Below are 12,215 nucleotides of genomic sequence, written 5' to 3' on the forward strand. Positions count from 1 at the left end.
AACCTTCTATAACTATTACTTTCCTTGTGCAACTCCTCCAGACAGAATCTTCCACGGCATACGTAACTATCTGTAGGATTTTTTGGCAATTGGGCATCCAAGCCCCCTTCCTGATTTGGAGGACTCTCCCACTGTGGGCTGTCCTGGTGGGATGCAGTGCCCCACCACCAAAGCTGAAGCAGGGGCTCCTCCTACCCAGGGTCCTCTGCTGTCCAGGGACAGGGCATGGGACTGGGTTTGGCCAATCAGACTCCTACCCAGGGTGGGCTGGGACTGGGCCCTTGGGAGCTGTCTTGGTGCTGATCTGGTTCCAAGTCTGGCTCTTCACTGCCGCAGCCCTAGCCCTTTAAATCTATGAAGCCCCTAAACCCTCCCTGCATAAGAGGACTGGGGTTGGCAGTGATTTCTGTTGCTAGCAACAGATAACCACATCTGTGTTATCTCTGCTCCTCGACAATATCTCCACTTTTCAGAGACAGAAACTGAGACCTAGAGAGACAGAGATTTGGGCCACTCAGCCAGTGTGCAGCAGGAATCCTGAGTCAGCTCCCCTTTCTCCGTCTTATCAGATCCAACTTACCTGCCTGGCCCTCGAGGGGCACGCACACCCTGTTCCCACCCCCACCTGCCCTCTAACCTTATTCTTCGGTTTGCTCAACCCTACAGGGGTCGCACTTCTCAAGTGTGACAGACCCAATTTTAAACGTGATGTCTCAGGTCCTAGGAAAATAGTGATATCTGCCCCAATCCCAATATTTGGATGACCACACTTTTTCCCAGACTTCTTCTCTAAGGAAACACAGATCTTCTCTGCCAGCTCATGTGTGTCCTGACCCTTGGTTTGGGAAAATATGGCACCCAATCAGGGTGCTCCTCACTGGCCCCCTGCCTGCCTTCCTTGTGACACAGTCCTTAGAAAGCCTGGCTCCTCGCCGGGCGCGGTGACTCAAGCCTGTAATCCCAGCACTTTGGGAGACACAGGCAATCACCAAGGTCAGAAACAAGACCATCTGCTAACAGGTAAACCCCGCTCTACTAAAAAATACAAAAAACTAGCCGGCGAGGTTGGCAAGGCGCCTATAGTCCCAGCACTCGGGAGGCTGAGGCAGGAGAATGGCGTAACCCGAGGCGGAGACAAACAGAAGCCTGAGGTCTTGCCCACTGCAACCTCCCAGCCTGGGTGAACAGAGCGAACTCCCGTCTCAAACAAAAAAAAAAAAAAAAAAAAAAAAAGAAAAGGCTGGCTCCTCTGGGCTTTTGCACCCCTCAAGAGATGCCCCAACTCCTGCTCCCACTGAGACAACTTAGTGCACTTCACATCTTGTGGTCTTCCTTTTCCCTCAACTTTTCATTTTTTTTTTTTTTTTTTTTTTTTTTTTGAGATGGAGTCTTGCTCTGTCATCCAGGCTGGAGTGCAACAGCACTATCTTGGCTCACTGCAACCTCCTCCTTCTGGGTTCAAGCGATTCTTCTGCCTCAGCTTCCTGAGTAGCTGGGATTACAGGCACCTGCCATCATGCCAGGCTAGTTTTTGCATTTTTGTAGAGACAGGGTTTCACCATGTTGGTCAGGCTGGTCTAGAACTCTTGACCTCAGGGGATCTGCCTAACTCAGCCTCCCAAAGTGTTGGTGTTACAGGTGTGAGTCACTGCTTCCGGCTCCTTTTCCCTCAGCTTTTCTAAGCCCTTCTTCCCACAGCATTTGTGATCGTGCTGGCTATCATTAACTGAGGGCTTCCCACGTGTCAGACGTGAAGCTAAGTGTTATTTCAATTTTTCAGCACAATAACCTTACGAAGTACAGGTCATTGTGTCCATTTTGCAGATGAGGAAACTGAAGCTCAGTGAGATTAACTAACACAGTGGCAAAGCCAGGACTCAACCCTTAGTCTGTCTGACCTTCAAATTAGAATGTAAGCTCCATGCAGGGTGCCACTCTGTCTTGTTCTCTGCTATAACTCCAGTGTCTGGAATCGTGCTGGACCCACGGTAAGCTCTCATCAAATTTTATTGAATTAATGATGCCATAAATGGTGGACCTAATCAGGATCCCTTCTACAGTTGCATGAACTGTGCACTGTACAACTCAAGGGGGTACCATTTGCATGGTGCAGAACCTTCTGTGGTGCTCTGGGCCTAACCGTGACACTGTCCTGCTTCTCCATTTAGCACTGTCTTGTATTGTTTGCTTTATTTCATGGATGTTTATTGCCTTCCCAAGAGATTATCTGCACTTTCATCTTAAATGAGATAATCCAGCAGAGTGTGAGACACGAATGAAACCTCAGAGGTACAGACATGCTTCTCACACCCTCTGGTCTCAAACACAATGCTGGTCTATGTTCAGGATCAAATGATTCCCCCAGCCACATGCTGCCAGCTGCAAAGATACTGTTGTCATTGAAGTGGGAGTGGGTCACATGGCACCATCCACACGCTCCCAGGCTGGGCCACTCTTGCCTCTTAGGGGTAGCCACTGAGAGAACTGCCATCCATCAAGAGCGTGCACACTCTGCAGGAACCCAGTGCCTACCATCTTCCCTGCCCAGACACCATAGTGACTCAGCCCTGGGCCATCACTGTCCCCATGGAATCCATGGAATATGTGGGCTGGGCAGGGGACCTCTGACGCAGACCTTCAGCCTTGCTCCATGAGGGACATGTAAGGGGCCAGAGAAGGAGATGTACCACCTCCAAGGCAATGACCCTGGGATATCTATGACCTTGAAAATGTCCTTTACATTGTAAGTGAACAGCCCAATGCTGAGATGACCCTCCCCATCCCAAGCTTTCTCTCTGCTGCATCTGTGGAGACTGGTTGATCCTTAGGGCCTGGGGTAGTGGGAGAAGAAACGTATTGCACTCCGAACCCCTAGAAGTCAGGGTCTAGTTTGGCTCAGCTCACGCTAAAGACTGACCAAGCAAGTTCCTTCCTCCCAGGGCTTCAGTGTCCTCGTGAACCAATAAATACAAACTCACTGGGCACAGCGCCTGGCCCCACAGAAGCACTCAATAAATGGTAGTGATCATTATCAACTGCAAAATGCAGGTTAGCTTCCTCCCTCTGCCTCTGTGCTCTGCACAGCCCCTGGGACCAGATCCTCCTTTGTACTGTGCTTAGTGGCTGCCATGGCTGTCACCCTCACCAAGGGTGAGCTTTCCGTGGGTGGGGCATGTGTCTAACCCGTCTTTGTACAGACCCTTTGGCCTAGCATGGCCAGCCTCCCTGGTGCATGTGCTCGGAAAGTGTCTGCACAGTGGACCTGAACCATCAGGGCCCTTCCAGCTCTGCCAGTCTGGGGTGATATGTTGAATCTCCACCCAGCTCACCAAACACAGACAAGGACCCTCCCTGGGCCTGGAGCTGGCCACCTAGAGATGAATAAAATGGGGTGGTTCCCTTGGATGTCACTTCTACCACATTCTGTCTGTTTTAGTCACTACTGAATCCCCACACCCAGCATAGTGCCAGGCCCATAGTAGAGTCTCAGTAAATATCTACTGAACTCATCCACAAGTGAGAAGCGGGTGATATTTCTGGGAAGGCCCTCACTCCGCCTGACCAGCTCAGAGGGCCAGGGCAGGGACTGGGTCCTACTGTCAAGCAGAGTTGGGCTGCTGGAGGAGGAAGGGAGGTGAACACACCCTGGGTACAGTGGTCCCCTGGCCTCTAGCCAGATCCACTATCTTTCCAGTAACCTAGGGCTATATTTTCTTTTCTTTTTTTTTTTTGAGACGGAGTCTCGCTCTGTTGCCTGGGCCGGAGTGCAGTGGCCGGATCTCAGCTCACTGCAAGCTCCGCCTCCCGGGTTCAAGCCATTCTCCTGCCTCAGCCTCCCGAGTAACTGGGACTACAGGCGCCCGCCACATCGCCTGGCTAGTTTTTTTTGTATTTTTTTTTAGTAGAGACGGGGTTTCACCGTTTTAGCCAGGATGGTCTCGATCTCCTGACCTCGTGATCCACCCGTCTCGGCCTCCCAAAGTGCTAGGATTACAGGCTTGAGCCACCGCGCCCGGCCTATATTTTCTACTCTAATTCTTCCCTACCTGAGCACTGGAGGACCAGCAATGAAGGCTGGGGTTTGGGTGTGTGGTGCCTGTGTTTTTGGGCTCCCAGGGGACACAGTGTGGGCAGCTCTTCTGAGCCTGGTGCTGGCTGTGATCCCTGGACACACTCAGCTGCTTTCTTTTCTTTTCTTTTCTTTTCTTTCTTTTCTTTTTTTTGAAATGGAGTCTCGCCTTTCTTCCAGGCTGGAGTAGTGGCCCAATCTCAGCTCACTGTAACCTCTGTCTCCTGGGTTCAAACGATTCTCCTGCCTCAGCCCCCTGAGTAGCTGGGATAACAGGCATGCACTACCACATCCGGCTAATTTTTGTAGTTTTAGTAGAGATGGAGTTTCACCATGTTGGCCAGGCTGGTCTTGAACTCCTGACCTCAGGTGATCTGCCCGCCTCGGCCTCCCAAAGTGTTGGGATTACAGGCGTGAGCCACCACCTGCTGTATTTTCCCTGTTATTGCCCAACGGCCCTGGGGCGCCCTTCTGGGGGCTCAGTGTGAGGGAGGGGAGAAAGGGCTCCCAATGACACAGAAATTGGGGAATTCCTCCTCCTCCTCCACCTGCTCTTACTATGGAGCCCTAGGCTGTTCTGCTGACTCCTTCTCTCACAACAGGACCTGGGTCTGCCATCCTCCCAGACTCAGTGGGAAAGGTCCTAACTCTGCCAGGGCTGCAGGAAGAGCCAGCGGCCAGGGGCACGGGTGCCGTACAAGTCACCCGGGGGGAAAGTCAAGTGCACGTTAGGCCTTTGTCAGGAAGCAACAGACCTTGCAGGGGAAAGGAGAGCTCCTTTTAATCATGGAGGGGCAGCGCAGTCTCCTGGGCCAGGGGGCTGGGCCTCACCAGGCCTCCGAGAGGCAGGGGATTTTCAGGAAAGGACAGGAAACTCTCAACCCAGCTAACGTTCACGTTTTTCCATGGCTGCGGAGAGCCTGTGGCTGGCTGAACCAGGGGATCAGGCCTGTTCTTGACACAGTAGAGGGGACTTGGCCACTCAGCTGTGGTGAAGGAGATGGTGAAGGCAGGAACAGACATACCAGGAGTGGGGAGGCAGGAGACGCACAGAATGGGGCTGGGCAGTGTGTGAGGAACCCTCCAACCTGGTAGGGTTGTTTTATCCGCAGAATGGACAGGGGCTGAGCCAGGGTGGACAATATCCCAACACGAAGTCACCAAGGCCTGTGACAAGGACAGCTATTTTCTTCCTGCCCATGGAGGTTTTGAAGGTCCGCTCCCAAACAACCTTTGCCTCTCCAAGCAAATCTCTGAAAACCCCTGGAGCACAGCCTCAGTATCCCCCCACCGCCACCTGGCCTTTCCCAGAAAAGCTGCCTCCCAGCTGCCCAAGGAAATGCTTTCTCTCTGGCAGAGAGAGGCCCTTGTACTTAGCCATTGCATGACAGTGGGAGGGTCTCAGCTCCACCCTCTGCTGTGTGGCCTTTAGCCAGCCCTATCCCTGTCTGGGCCTCATTTGTATCATCTGTACAATGGGGCTTTGTGCAGGGTGACCTTTGAGGTTCTGGAATTTTCTTATTTGTAGTCTCTGCCCAGGCCCAGTGGGAATGACCAGCAGTGCACCCTGCAAATATAGTGATGGGGGCTGGGGTTCAATGGGGAACTTTACAGGAAGGGTAGAGGAGCAAGCTTTGGGGAGGAAGGGGGAGCACTGACAAATGGCTTGGAGGAGAGGGAGGGTGTGCCTCCCGGGCGCCAGGCCTGGTGGGGAGCACAGTCCCAAAAGTGCTGCTAAAAACAGGTCTTGCACTGGGCACCGTGGCTCATGCGTGTAATTCCAGCACTTTGGGAGGCTGAAGTGGGAGGATCACTTGAACACAGGAGTTCAAGACCACCCTGGGCAGCACAGTGAAACCTGTCTCTACAAAAAAAGAAAACAAATTAGCCAGGCATGGTGGCGCGTACCTCTGGTCCCAGCGACTTGGGGAGGCTGACGTGGGAGGGCCAATTGACCCAGGAAGTTGAGACTGCAGTGAGTCGCGATGGCGCCACTGTACTCCAACCTGCGTGACAGAGCACGACTCTGTCTTAAAAAAAAAAAAAAATCCAGAAGAAACAAAAAACACAGATCTTGGACCACTGCTAGACCTCCCGAGTCAGGTCAGGGCCTCTGGGAACAAGCATTTTAAACACTCTCCACAGGTGGCCGCAGTGTGCGCATGCTAGCACAGAGGCGGCAGCAGGACTTGGGAACCACGGCTGAGACCTGCACTCCAGCTGGGGAGTCTCATGGACTCTAGTTCAAGTCCCGCCTCTGCAGCTTTCTGAGAATAACAGCCCCATGTCACAGGGGAACAGGGACAGTGTGTGGAGGTGTCTGGCATTTGACAGGTTTAGTCAGTGGTGATTATCCTCGCAGACTCTTCACCCTCTGGCACCTCAGTCCTGACAGCTGAGGAAGGTGACTTGAAGCTAGATTGGCCCCTGGAAATTAAAGGCTAAGGTGGGCCAGGAGGCAGAAGTCCTGCTTCAATTCAGAATCCTTTGGAGGATTTGTGCAGCTCATCATGACTCCTATGTCCCTCTCCCATAGATGTGGACGCTAGCAGTCATGTTAGCACTGCAAGTGTTGGCCACTGCCAGCACAAGCTAAACTGATTGGATCATAATGGGCATCTGACTAAAGTCGAGCCAATCAGATATCCTTATCTGCCCCCACTGTGCCCTTGCACACACAAACACACAGCTGATTGGGCCAGGATGAGCGTACAACTCAAACTGAGCCAATCAGATTCCCTGACCACTCTATTTAAATTAAGCCACCTCTCCACCTTCCCACACCCCTGTCCCCTTCCCTAATCAATTTCTCCTCCTAGCATTATTCTATTCTATTCTATATTCTATTCTATTTCTGTTCTATGATTATACTATATTATACCCTAGAATCCACTTTATCATCTCTCTCCTCCATTAGCGTGTAGGCCCCACAAAGGCTGGGGTTTTTGTCTGTGTTGCTCACTGCTGGGTCCCCAGTGTTTCCCACAGTGCCTGGTACAGAGAAGGTGCTCAGTAAAAACTGGTTAAGTGAATAATTTCTCTCTTCCAGGAGGCGGAATTGCAGCTAACATTTACAGAGAACCTACAATGTGTTAATGTTTTCTAAGCACTTTAAATATGTACTAACTTGTTATGATCTCCATAACCTTGATTTTATAAAAACAGGTCTATAAGCATCTTGAGTCTCACTACCTCTGTGGAGGAGTTATTATGTCCCTAACTTAAGAGATGGGACAACGGAGGCTCAGAAGGGTTCATGGTCTTGCCCAAGGTCATGCAGCAACTAAGTGGCAAAGCTCAAACTAGAATCTACAACTTCACCTCCTACCTCCTCGAGTCCCAATTTCTTTCCAGACACAGGACACCCCTCCTCTGCCTAGAAGATGCTATTCCTGCCCTCTGAGGCTTTACTTTCCCTGGGAAGGTGAGCTAGAGGAAGAGGCTGAACTGACTGAGGAAAGGGAATTGACATAGCTTGTTTCCTGTCCTCAGTTACTGTGAAATCCTCATGAATGACTGACAGCAAAATGGGAGGCAGCTGCCGCAAGGGGAATTCCAGAGCGTGCTGAAGCGGGCTACAAACATTCCAATTCATGCTGGACTAGAAGGATTTTCGCCATCATGGCTGCCTTCTTCAGATTACCTTCTGCTCTATTTCCCAATTTAAGTGTGGCTCACGGAGCTGAGAACAATACTGTACTTCCAGCCTGTGGTCTGACCGGTACAAAAGGAAGGGGGAAGATTTCCTCTTTCTTCTTGCCTGAGTCTTTTTGCCTTATACAAGAATCTCTGACTCTCTAGTTGACTGATGCCTGAAGTTCTACTACTAGGATTCTATTCCTTTGGTGCTCCACCTTGCTGCTCTCAAAATAAAATAAAACTATCCCTAAAGAGCGCGTAGTGGGGGATATATCTGGTCACTGTTAACTCATTCTGAATCAGCTTTGAGAACATTCCTGAAGGCAGGTCTGAGGGAACAGAGCATGAGGGCACCGGTGGAAAGGCTGGAGGGAGAGATAAGGAGGGAATAAGGTAGCTAGGATCAGGGCAAACTCTTATTCAGACCCTGCCTGGTGGGGTCATGGAGCACCGCTGAGTTTGATGTTCTTCGAGTGTGCTCCATGGAGAAGCCCCTGCCCACGAGCCTTCCTCTGGCGGTCAGGGCCCCTACTCTTCCACCCCACCGCCAGTGCAAGGCCAGTTTGGGGAGGGCCCTTGCTTGAGGTCACCCAGTGAGTAAGTGGGAGATGGCTGTGCCAGGCCACACCCAGGTTTGCAGACACCCAGGCCAGTGCCCCATCCCTCCTGTCAGTTCTGGAGATCTTGCTCACAGGAAGGGCAGCAGGGTCACCTGAAGACACAGGGCATGCAATCACCTGGGGCATTGGCTGGCTTCACTCCAGAGTTGCAGACACTGGCGGGCATTCCGATGGCCTCGCCTGCCTTCCTGGCACATCTGTGCAAAGGATATCTCCTACCCACCGTCCTGAAGCCCCCAGCAGGGAGCTCTCAGACCCCACAGGGTTGCTTCCTCTCTGGAAAGCTTTGCCTGGCCCAGAGGGCTACATCGTGGCCAAGCAGGAAAGCTGTGCTACCAGCATTCTACCAGCAGAGGGCGGTGGCTGCGCTGCTCTCAGACACATCCAAGCTCCTAGGCTGTGTGGGAGGGAATTGAGCCGACCAGGACGGGAGACACACAGGCAGCCTCACTCCCGCTCCCAGTCAACCCCAGCTCACAACTGTGCCCATTACTGAGAAAATTCTTCATAATGAGATGAAAATCCGCCTCCTTCTAACTTTTGCCATAAGCTCCTACTTCTGCTTCTGGGTCCACAGAAAAATTCAACCACTCTTTTATTTGCCAGCTCTTGGGAGCTGGAGTCCCTTTCCTAGTTGGTCACCCACAGTACTGCGGGTCTTGGCAGGACACACTTTCCTTCTTTTCTTTTTTTTTTTTTTTTTTTTTTGTTTGTTTGTTTGACGGAGTCTCGCTCTGTTGCCCAGGCTGGACTGCAGTGGCACGATCTCGGCTCGCTGCAAACTCTGCCTCCCCTGTTCGGGCGACTCTCCTGCCTCAGCCTCCTGAGTAGCTGGGATTACAGGCGTCCGCCGCCACACCCGGCTAATTTTTGTATTTTTAGTAGAAACAGGGTTTCACCATGTTGGCCAGGCTGATCTCGAACTCCGGACCTCAAGTGATTCCCCTACTTTGGCCTCCTAAAGTGCTGGGATTACAGGCGTGTGCCACAGCTCCTGGCCAGGACACTTTCCTTTTCTAAGACAGTTTTATTTTATTGAGACAGTGTCTCACTCTGTGTGCCCAGGCCAGAGTACAGTGGTGCCATCACAGTTTACTGCAGCCTCGACTGCCCAGGCTCAAGAAATTCTCCTACCTCAGCCTCTCAAGTAGCCAGGACTCAGGCATGCCTGGCTAATTTTTTATTTTTTTCATTTGTAGAGACAGGCTTGCCCAGACTGGTTTGGAACTCCCGGGCTCAAGTAATCCTCCCACCTCAGCCTTCCAAAACGCTGGGATCAAAGGCATGAGCCTTTGTGCCCAGCCTCCTCTTTATTTCTCATCTTTAAGAGATTGATGAATCCCGATCAATTCTGAGGCTCCTTCTAACTCTGACATTCCAAATGACACCCCTTTCACAGTTACTGCGGAAGGGCAGAAGAGGGCAGACTGTGCACTTCCACCACCCACCTCCCCGGCTTGGATTTCCGCACTCACAGTGGCCCCCATTCACCACCCCTGTAAGCTACAACTTGTTTGTAGACCCTTTCCCTGGGGGTGTGGGTTCTCCTGCCTGCTATGTCCTCACATCCGCCTGCACCTGAGCTCATCTTCAACCCACACCCCACACCCTGGTACCTCCCATCAGGCGCATCTGATCCAAACTGTGGTATGAGGGGCTGCTCCAAGATCACTGAGCTCACACTCTGTGGCTCTCACATTCCACCTGCTGTCCCTGGCCACTTGGTGGGGTGGGGAGGGACAGGTTCATGGGGTGGTAGGCCCTTGCCTCATAACCTAAGGGGCCTGGTTTGCTGTCTGATGTATCTCCTCCTTTCCCTAGGCCACTCCATCCCAGAACAGGATTCTTCCTGGTTCTCGAGGCACCGTTTCTTCAAAGCTAGGTCACTGTATCACTTGCAGTCTCTTTTGAGAGTCAGATGAGTTCACTGTCTTCAGACATTTCTGTTTTAACTTCAAAAATGATGTGTATCATACTTGACTCATGTCTGTAATCGCCGCACTTTGGAAGGCTGAGACAAGAGAATCGCTAGAGTCCAGGAGTTCGAGGTCAGCCTGGGCAACATAGTGAGACCCCATCTGTACACACACAAAAATTAGCCAGGCATGGTGGTGCACATCTGTGGTCCCAGCTATTATACAAACATTATTCGTACTTAGCTCATGCCTGTAATCCCAGCACTTTGGGAGGCCGAGGTGGGAAGATCACTTGATTCCAGGAGACTGAGGCTGCAGTGAGCCATGACTGTACCACTGCACTCCAGCCTGGGCGACAGAGTGAGATTCTGTCTCAAAAAAATTTAAAAACCAGAAAATTATGCGTACTCAAAGAAGATGACTCGAAAAACACCAAAAAAGCATACACACACACACACACACACACCCCTCCTGATTACCAAGTTGCTCAGGGATAGTCACTGTTACTTTAGATGTAAATCTTCCCCATGCTGCACTCAGTGAACAAGTGGAGTGGGGTCTTTTTGCCCCTGTTCACTATTCCTGTGGGCCCCATCATGCTCCCAAGGGCTTCCAAAAAAGCCGGGCACAGTCAGAACTTTGGGAGGTAATGGATAGCCCCTGACTGCCCCTTAGAACACACTTTCCCCTGTTAAGCACTTTCACCCTGGGATGGTCCCCTGTAATCTCACCTCCTGGTATACATGCCCTGTGTAGTCCCCTCCCGTATTACACCAGGGTTGGTCTGTGTTACTAATAGAATGTGGCCAGGGTTACACAAGATTCCAGTTTCTGCCTGGGCTCTCTTGCTCTCACCTGGATCATCACTCAGAGGAGGCCAGCTGCCATGAGAGAGGACACTGAGCCTATGAAGAGGCCAGGTGGTGAGAGACTGAGGTCTCTGGCCAACAGCCTGCAAAGAAGTGAGGCCTTCTGCCAATAGCTGCGAGAATGAGCTTGGAAGCGTATGTTCGCCAATCGAGCCTTCAGATGACTGCAGCCCTGGCCGACAGCTTTAACTACAACCGAATGAGACCCTGAACCAGAACTACCCAGCTACATTTTAGGGTAATTTGTTATGCAACAGTAGAAAACGAACACAGACATATTTTCTATTTGTTGTGAGGGAGGCAGAACAGGCATTCTCATCTCAGATTTTGATATGGGAAACTGAGGCAGGTAAGCCATGTGGGTGAGGCTTTGGCTTACATGTGGGTCTACAGCCAACAGGGATGTTAAGCCAATTTTCCTGGGTCTCAAACTGTGGGCACAAACTGGAATGTCCCTGACATTCCAGAAGATCCCTCTTCACTTTTTAAAAAAGTAGGGAAAAAAAAAACCAGAAAAATTGGGAAATACAGATGAAGAATAATTCCTATTATGTCCTGGTGAGTATCAGCTCCACTTTATGCCCAGCTGGAGAGAGTGGTTGTGGTTCCTTTTCCTGTGCCATTGAACATTCTTGGACAGCATCATTTTCATGGCTGTGTTGTACTCCACAGTATGGCTGTACTACAATACATTATGCAATCCTCCATTTTTTGATCCATAAGTGCTTTATAATTTCCAATACTCTAAAATGGCTGAGGCAAACATTGTAGCTGAATCTTTCCACACATGAATTTTTAAAAAGATAAATTCTTATAAGTGAAAATGCCAGGTAATAGGTCTGCACCTTAAAAAAAATGCTTTTGTTGCCGAGCGCGGTGGCTCAAGCCTGTAATCCCAGCACTTTGGGAGGCCGAGGCGGGGGGATCACGAGGTCAGGAGATCGAGACCCTCCTGGCTAACACGGTGAAACCCCGTCTCTACTAAAAATACAAAAAACTAGCCGGGCGCGGTGGCGGGCTCCTGTAGTCCCAGCTACTCGGAGGCTGAGGCGGGAGAATGGCGGGAACCCCGGAGGCGGAGCTTGCAGTGAGCTGAGATCCG

General features: G+C 51.2%; 1 protein-coding gene across 2 annotated transcripts in view; it reads right to left on the reverse strand.

The window, feature by feature from the left end:
• The window catches only part of CORO2B (coronin 2B), a 151,000-nt gene that overhangs the window by 45,017 nt on the left and 93,768 nt on the right, over positions 1 to 12,215 (reverse strand). The window lies entirely within an intron of this gene.

This window comes from Rhinopithecus bieti, unplaced genomic scaffold, assembly GCF_001698545.2.
Source record: "Rhinopithecus bieti isolate Rb0 unplaced genomic scaffold, ASM169854v2 scaffold_31548, whole genome shotgun sequence".
NCBI lineage: Eukaryota > Metazoa > Chordata > Mammalia > Primates > Cercopithecidae > Rhinopithecus > Rhinopithecus bieti.